General features: G+C 39.0%; 1 protein-coding gene across 1 annotated transcript in view; it reads right to left on the bottom strand.

Moving 5' to 3' along the window:
• The window catches only part of Sim1 (SIM bHLH transcription factor 1), a 78,271-nt gene that overhangs the window by 8,700 nt on the left and 61,394 nt on the right, over positions 1 to 8,177 (bottom strand). The window lies entirely within an intron of this gene.

Below are 8,177 nucleotides of genomic sequence, written 5' to 3' on the forward strand. Positions count from 1 at the left end.
ACCCTACTGCATGTACTGGCTTTGTGGGAGCCTAGCCGGTTTGGATGCTCACCTTCCTAGACCCCAGGTTATTCTAATAACCCTTTGGGTGTAATGTCAGTGTCCCCACCTAAGACTCACTGTATCATTAAGGTACCCATTAACTTTGAACAATTTAATTAGCTAATACCCATACAGAAAATCATTCTGGCTGTTAAAAGAGATAAAAAAAATATAGCAAATATTAAAGTCCTAGGCACTGAATGGATGAATTACCCTAGGTTATTCTAATAACCCTTTGGTGTAATGTCAGTGTCCCCAGTGATGGGGATAGGGATGCTAAATCACAGAGTAAAATAACTGGCCAAGACCACAAGGAAAGACGAATAACAAAATCAAAACTCAAATTAAAATGTTTCACCATCATCCAAACAAATTTGCCTAAATAAGAATGCAGGAAAATTCCCTATTTTATAACAATTCGCTTTTTATGCTTTTTTTCTTAGAAAAATAAGGTAAAAGCTACAGCTCAAGGTACCAAAGTTATGAGCCTTTGTTAAATTCTATTTATTTGTTCATGTATCTATTTTTAATTGTGTATGTATGAGTATGTTAATGTGAGGGTGAATGCCCACAGAGGCCAGAGGCTTTGATTCCCCTGAAACTGGAGTTGTAAGGCATCTAACATGGATACTGGAGATTAAACTTCAGTCAGCAAGAGCAATATCAGCTCTTGACCAATGAGCCATCTCTCCACTCCTGGACAATTTGTGCTAAACCATTAACTCCCTGAAAGCTGTGCCAGGGAGTTACATATTGTGTACATATTGAGTACATGGCAGAAGAGCTACTAAATGCTTCCCTAATTCAAATGAAATTCAAGTTCAAAAATCTTGCCCCATGTAAACCTTGTTCATAGACAGGCTTCTAAAGTTCAGTTACACAGGATCATATGGAAGTAACACAGGCCATCATCTTTGTTAGAATTCTGCTGCTCATCTTCTCCAAACTATATCATTGGGTATTACAACAAAATGTAAAACTCAAGCCAGCAGGATTGTTGTTCAGCGCATAAAAGCACTTGCTACCTAGAACTGAGTTCAGCCCCCAAATTCTATATCAGAAAAATAAACTCCCTCATGTTGTCCTTCTGACCTCCACATGTGCATGGTGGTACACTTGCAAATTGCCTGTGCACATCCACACCCACTCATGCATATCATACCTTTACACACAGGTACACACACAAACACGCATGCAATAATAATGAAACTTTTAATTTCAAAAGAAACAAAATGTAAAACGTTTCACAGACCTTTCAAGGAAGGTGCTCAACATCAGGGTCTTCCTAAGTCACTAAAATTGGTAGTATATTGGTGCTCATGGTGCAAAAAGGTACTCAGAATACTACCAGAGGAGAAAGGTAATCATCTAACCAGTCACAAACTCTGGAACATACAACAGTGACCTGCCTGCAAGATATGCTGGTACGGTGGTGGCACAAAAGTGTCATAAAAGTTGTAGGAGTAACCAACCAACTCTTCAATTGGATTTAAGGCCCATTCCATGAGATGAAATTCATGCCTGTCACTGCTAGGGTAGTTAAGAACCTGAAACTGTAGGTCACAGGCCCAAGGAAAAACCAATTACTATGATTTTGCAATCATGGCAAGAAACACACACACACACACACACACACACACACACACACACACACACACAAAATGATTCCTGATGACATTCTGCTGTCCCCATAGATCAATTTCTCACTCAGTCATCATCAAAGAAGTTTCTTGTAGTCGATGGGAACTGATGCAGAGACACAGAAGTGAACAATGTCTAGAGAGTAAGAGACTTTGGCGCACTCGATCCTAAACGGAATGTCTTCATTAAACCATTCCCCTCAAGGATCAGGTATCCATCCAGAAGAGGAGGTGGAAAGATTGCAAGAGTCAGAGGATGGATGATTCAAAGAACACAGTATCTTCCAGATAAAAGAGGACTGATGCACATGTGAACTCACAGGGACTCTGGCGGCACATGCAGGGCCTGCATATATTCAAGCCAGACAGGGTCCAAGCACTGAGAGGAGAAAGTGGGCACAGGCTCCCACCCCTACCAAGAAACTAGGGGCAACTGACATCCACTTGCAAAGGAAAAGTTTCTTCAGTGCACTCTTACTGCTTACTGGGTATATTTAACCACACTTAAGGGTGGGCCCCCTGCAGGTGGTTGAGCAAATCACCTGTGCTGAGCCTTTCACAGGACAAAGCGAAGACTCCACCTTCTGCCAGACCTACCCTGAGCTTGATTCTTCCCACCCCAATGCAAGCAGGCAACTCTACCCAGGGTGCTTGGGAAGAGAGATGAGGCACGCAGGTTCTTGTCAAGAAACCAAAAGCTATGTTAACAGGCGTCACACTTAGGACAAATCTAAATGCAAATTCCAAGTCAAAATTCTTCCCATGACCATTCTTAATTATCATTTCTATTATTTTCCAAATACACATAAGAGCTATCAGCATTTTCCATTAACAAAAAGAAGTCCAACTTAATCTCCTTGCAGGGTTATAAGCAGAAGACACAAAAGCACCCTGAGTTCTAATTCCTACATCATAACTCCCACCTGCCACAAGCCTTTTCTTCTGATCATGCTAGCCTCTTTTCACAAGACAGCAACTTCTCTTTCAGCAAAGCAAAGTTAATACATCCTGATCTTCCTGAGTGGAGAAATGAATGCTACGTTTGTGTCTTCTTCAGCAATGCTTGCCTCTGAGAGGCTCAGATATCTGTACTGTCCCAAGCTGGGAGTTGTCTAGACATCACTTGTTTTTATAAAAGTATAAACTAGACCTATTTTTGAAGTGCTCCAGTCAAGACTTCTGAGCCCTGTTGAGTGGAAAAGGCTTTCCCTGAGTGTATATGAGAAAGTAATATCACATCAGGGAACAGTCTATGAATTGCTCATGAACAAAATCTAACAGAAGGCAACCCAGGCATACATGAGGTACATATTTCAATAGCACTGGAAGAGAATCTGAAGGGAAGCCTCTTGTCAATAGCCTGGAAACCACAATAAAGACACTGCCCGGAGACCTTGAAGCGGGTAGAGCAGAGCAGCTCACTCAGAACGAGAGCTTAAATTGCTTTGACACTACAGATAAAGTCTAGATATAAATGTTTGTTTTTAAGAAAAATGTGTGAATGTCTACTAGCACACAAAAACAAAACTATCATCCAAAGTTACTATTTTTCTGGTTTAGTTTAACTTTTATGTGTGTATGTGCTGTTTTATTTTGTTTTGTGAGAAAGGGTCTCACTGTATAGCCCAAACTGTCCTAGAAGGCTCTATGTAAATCAGGCTAGTCTTGAACTCACAGGGATCCGTTTGCCTCTACCTCCCTAGTGCTAGGATTAATGGCTTACACTATCACTCCTAGCCACAGCGACTTATTTAAATAAACTATACTCGATATAAACGTTGTTGTGAGTACTAAAACCCCATTGTTTGACTTGAAATATGTTCTATCTTTTTGAACTATTTTTATTTTTGAGATTATTATAATTACATTATTTTCCCTTCCCTCCTTCACCTCGATTTATATAAAATTAATGGCTTCTGGACTCGTTTTCTTTAATTATTGTTACAACGACACACACAGAGAGACACAGACATACATACCACTGCTAAATATATAAATACAACCTGCTTAATCCATATAATGTTATTTGTATGTGTATGATTTTGTTGCTGACCACTTGGTATTGGTAATTTGAAATATTTCAAGACTTTATCAAATATTTGGGGGAAGAAAGAAAGGAATGCAGAAAATGGTCACCGTAAGTTCAGGGTACAGATGACTGCTATAGATGAGAGCTTCTGCTTTACCTCGGTTCTGCTCTTCCATTTCCATCTTCTCACATTTACAAGTTCTTGGACAGATGATTTCATTTCTTTTAACAAGAACAGGGACCTGAGAGTAGTAATCTACCAAAGGCTAAATCAAAGTTGCCTCACTTAATGGAAGAGGCACTTGGTAGAGAAGAAAGACTTATTTCCTCACTAATTCCTACTATAACTTCCAGGGTGACCTTGGCCAAACGATTTCATCTTCTCTAGCATTTTCTATAAACTGAGACATTGCATTGTATTATTTTATATGGACAATAGTTAATTTGATGTCCTCTCTAATGTTGAGACATGGTTTCTACATCTATCCCTATATTTAATCCATTGGAAGAAGGTAATTATAGTAAGCCAGGGTAGTAAAAGCTTATAATGCTGTCACTTAGGAGAATGAAGCAGGACTTTTGCAAGTTCAAGAGCTACATGGTGTGATGCTATCTCAAAAACAAGCAAATAAAAGAAGGAAAGATCATCGTCAAGACCTCGAACAACTGCGAGACATTTTATTACTATGGTTTTGAGAGGAAAGTTATTGTATGAGTATGATTTTTTCCTATAATGCCAATTTTCTCCCAAGAACTCCATTTTATTAGACACATATTTATTAGAAATTACATGACATGATGTCTGGTGTGTAAAGTACTATATTCTAAAGTATTGAGAATATTACAGTCATTTGAATTTAAATTTCTACACAAGCTTTTCAAACCCACAAGGTCACCAAGAAGCACAAATTGAGTCACAAATGATTCATACCATTAGCATTATTACAATGAGATAAAAAGACTAAAATTAAATCACTTATAAGTAGAAAACCTCTCACGTAGAACCTGTGGATATAGGATGAGTTAGAAGGCTAGGAGAGGGAGAAATCTAGTATATAGACAAAATCATCCTAAGGAAGATTTGTACAAATGTACAAAACTAAACGCCAAAATATAAGTGCAAGCCAGTGTTTGGTTACTCACAACACTGACCAGAAGAAGGGACCTTAGAAGTGAGCAAAGTTCAAAACAAATTTTCAAAGTGTGATTTTCATGAGAAGAGAGTACAAATCAAAAATGAATTTCAGTCCTTAAGAGCTGAAGTAAAGGAAGGAAAGAAGAAAAGGGGAGAAATTAAAGCTTCCATAGACATACACATAAAAACAGAAGACATTAATCCTGCTACCTTCTTCCTCCCACCATCACCCCTTCCAAACAATGCATTCACAAGTTGACATGACAGAGGTTCTAGAAAAGTGTCACAGCTCACAAAGGATCAAGGAATGGGGAGATATTAAGCTTCATACAAAACCCTTGTATGGAGAAAACATAAAACATCTCATTAATAAAATTCAAATCAAGTATCGATAAAAATAGAAGCTGGAGGGCAGCATTATAAACTGAATTAAATAACATCCATAAACATTTGAAGCTGCACGTATAAACACATGCATATATATATGGGTGCAGATAGAATTAGTACTACCTGGAATTAAGAATCTGATGTTTAAACACTAAGAAATGGACTACAAATGACCTACCACATGGCTAGGGTTGCAGTTCAGGAACTAACTAGCAGTCTCCTACTATATATATGGATATGGGTGTATACATATATACATACATATTTACATGAAAGTTAACTTCCATGTAAAACAAGAGAAGCAAAATATGTATATCATCTATCTTGCATTAAAAAAACACAAGATCTGTAAGCCAAAGAAAAAAGAAAACCCGTTTCTACTAGGAAGAAGAGGAGGTGACAAGAGGGGAAACAGGAAGCTGCCTCCCAACACTATGTACTGAGATAGCCTAGAAACAATGATATATCCCAGGGAATAATCACACCAAGTATGTATATCTTTGTTTCTAAATACCATTCTACTCTAAAAGGAACAAAACTCCTTGAAAAAGAAATCACTCTTTCTAGGACTAGAGCAGGTAGGAAGGGAGTCTGAAATATCTTGGAAAGCCATATAGTAAGAAAGTGCTCAGAAAAATAAAATGATGTAGATGTGTCAAAAATACATAGGAGACAGCTTTAAGGAATTTCCTTGGCAAAATAGAAAAAAAAACTTAAAAACAAATAAAGGCAGTATCAGAAGATTTCAGTAACAACAAACACAGCAACATCAATGAGCTCATGCCAATCAGTCATGTGTGGAAGAGAGTTTGGGTTAGAAAAAAAAACTGCAACCAACTTAAAGATTTATTTAAACATAAATGATCACAAAGGAATCAAGGGAAAAGTTTATGAGGAATAAACTAGTTTTAGGGTCTTCAAGAGTCTAACCAAAAAATTGCTATTCGTTTGAGAAAGATAAGAAGTGGTTACTTGGTAGAGACACCAGGTGATAAACACTGACATCTCCAGATAGCTCAGATAGATGTCAGGGCCTTTAGATGAATATATGCTGACCAGGGTGCTTCTGGGAGTACTCCAGACATAACAGATGACTGCAGGGAACCATGAAGATGCAGCACAAAAACTGCATAAAACCACTGGGCCTTATTCTCCAAAACTGACAGTGACATGGAAGAAAGGCAGACAAGACAAGGAGCTATACAAATTGAAGAAGACTCTAATAGGCAACAACTGTGTGTAGTATAGTGTGGATGGGAACGTGAACTGCAGGGACACTGCAGATGCTCTGACAGATATTACAGCCTTGGCCTTACATCTGTAATTGACTAATGTGAGCTTTCTCAGACTGACAACTGTGCTGAGGTTATCTAGGAAAATATACATGTCCTGATGAAATACACAAATATTAAGGTTTACATGAGGTGCCATCATGTCTGTATCTACTCTAAAATGATCCAAAAATGAGAGAAAGGAATAAATGAGAGAGAAATAATGATAGAACAAACTTGAGACAATTAAGGACTGGAAATAGAAACAGTGTGAATGGGTATTCTTTTAAATTTACATATTGTGTGTATAGAATGATTTGAAACAAAGCCCTTTGTTAAAATAAATTTTTCCTGAATAGAAACTTGCTCTAGCAAGCTTAAACTTAATTGTTCAAAGGGGACATCATGTTCAAGAACATGATGGGGACAACCACGGAGACAGCTGACCGGCTAATGCGATCTCACGGACTATGGACTGATAGCTGGCAAAACTGCATGGGAAGGAATTAGACTGTCTGAACGTGGGTGACAGTTATGTGGCTTGATCTGTTGTGGGAGCCCCTAGCAGAGGCACTAGGACTTATCCCAGGAGCATGACCTGGCTTTTTGGAACCCATTCCCTATGGTGGGATACCTTGCTCAACCTTGATGTAGAGGGGAAGGCTTGATTCTGCCTCAAGTTGGTATGTCAAATCTTATTGACTCACCAGAGAAGGCCTTACCCCCTCGGAGGAGTTGATGGTGGATGGGAAGGAGGAGGCAAAGGAATAGAGAAGGAAAGGGAGGGGGAACCGTGGTTGGTATGTAAAATAAAAAGTAAAATTTTTTTAATAAGAATAGGACCAAAAAGTTGTAATTGTTCAAATGTCTTCGTTATCATTACTATGATCTTTGATCACAACAGGACAATTCAAGCTTGTCAGCCGGGAATGTGAGTAGAAACAAGGGTTGATCTACTGTAGCATGATGTGACTGGGACAAGAGATCTCCCTTCCTGGTTGTTGGTTTTCCTGTGTAGAAAAAAGGAACAGACTACTTTATAGCACTTGGGATCTCGTGCCTTTGATCCCAGTACTTAGGAGGCACATGCTTTTATCCACAGCACTAGGGAGAAGGAGACAGGAATACAAGGTGGGTAGAGACAGGATCTGGACCCCATTCAGTATGAGGTTAGAAATGGGATCTCCCCCGTTCAGTCTGAGGAATCATAAAGACAGGCACCCATTCGGTCAGAGATTCCAGAAAGATGAGATGTGACTGCAGCTGCTCCTTTGCTCCGTTGATCTTTCAGCATTTTCCTCAATATCTGACTCCGGTTTTTATTTTTAAGACCAATTAGGATCCCACTTCACCCTACTAAGAACATTACAGATGTATAAGAAATTAAAATATGCATTCCCAAATTTCCAAAATGAAATCAGGCTTCTACCCAATCCCCTACACACAAGTCTTTTTACAAATCCTCCGACTTTTCTTGCCACAATGTACTTTGCTCTCAATGTTTCTCAGTTTACATGCTGATAAAAGCCTAGGGACACATTGCTAGGATGTAGAAGGGACATAGCAGGTGGTGAGCTGTCAGGGTAGGATTAGGAGGTGTGGCCTTGCTGGAATGAATGTGGCCTCATTGGAGAAACTGTGTCACTAGGGGTGGGTTTTGAGGTTCCAAAAGC

Source organism: Microtus ochrogaster, linkage group LG9, assembly GCF_000317375.1.
Source record: "Microtus ochrogaster isolate Prairie Vole_2 linkage group LG9, MicOch1.0, whole genome shotgun sequence".
In the NCBI taxonomy this organism is placed as follows: domain Eukaryota; kingdom Metazoa; phylum Chordata; class Mammalia; order Rodentia; family Cricetidae; genus Microtus; species Microtus ochrogaster.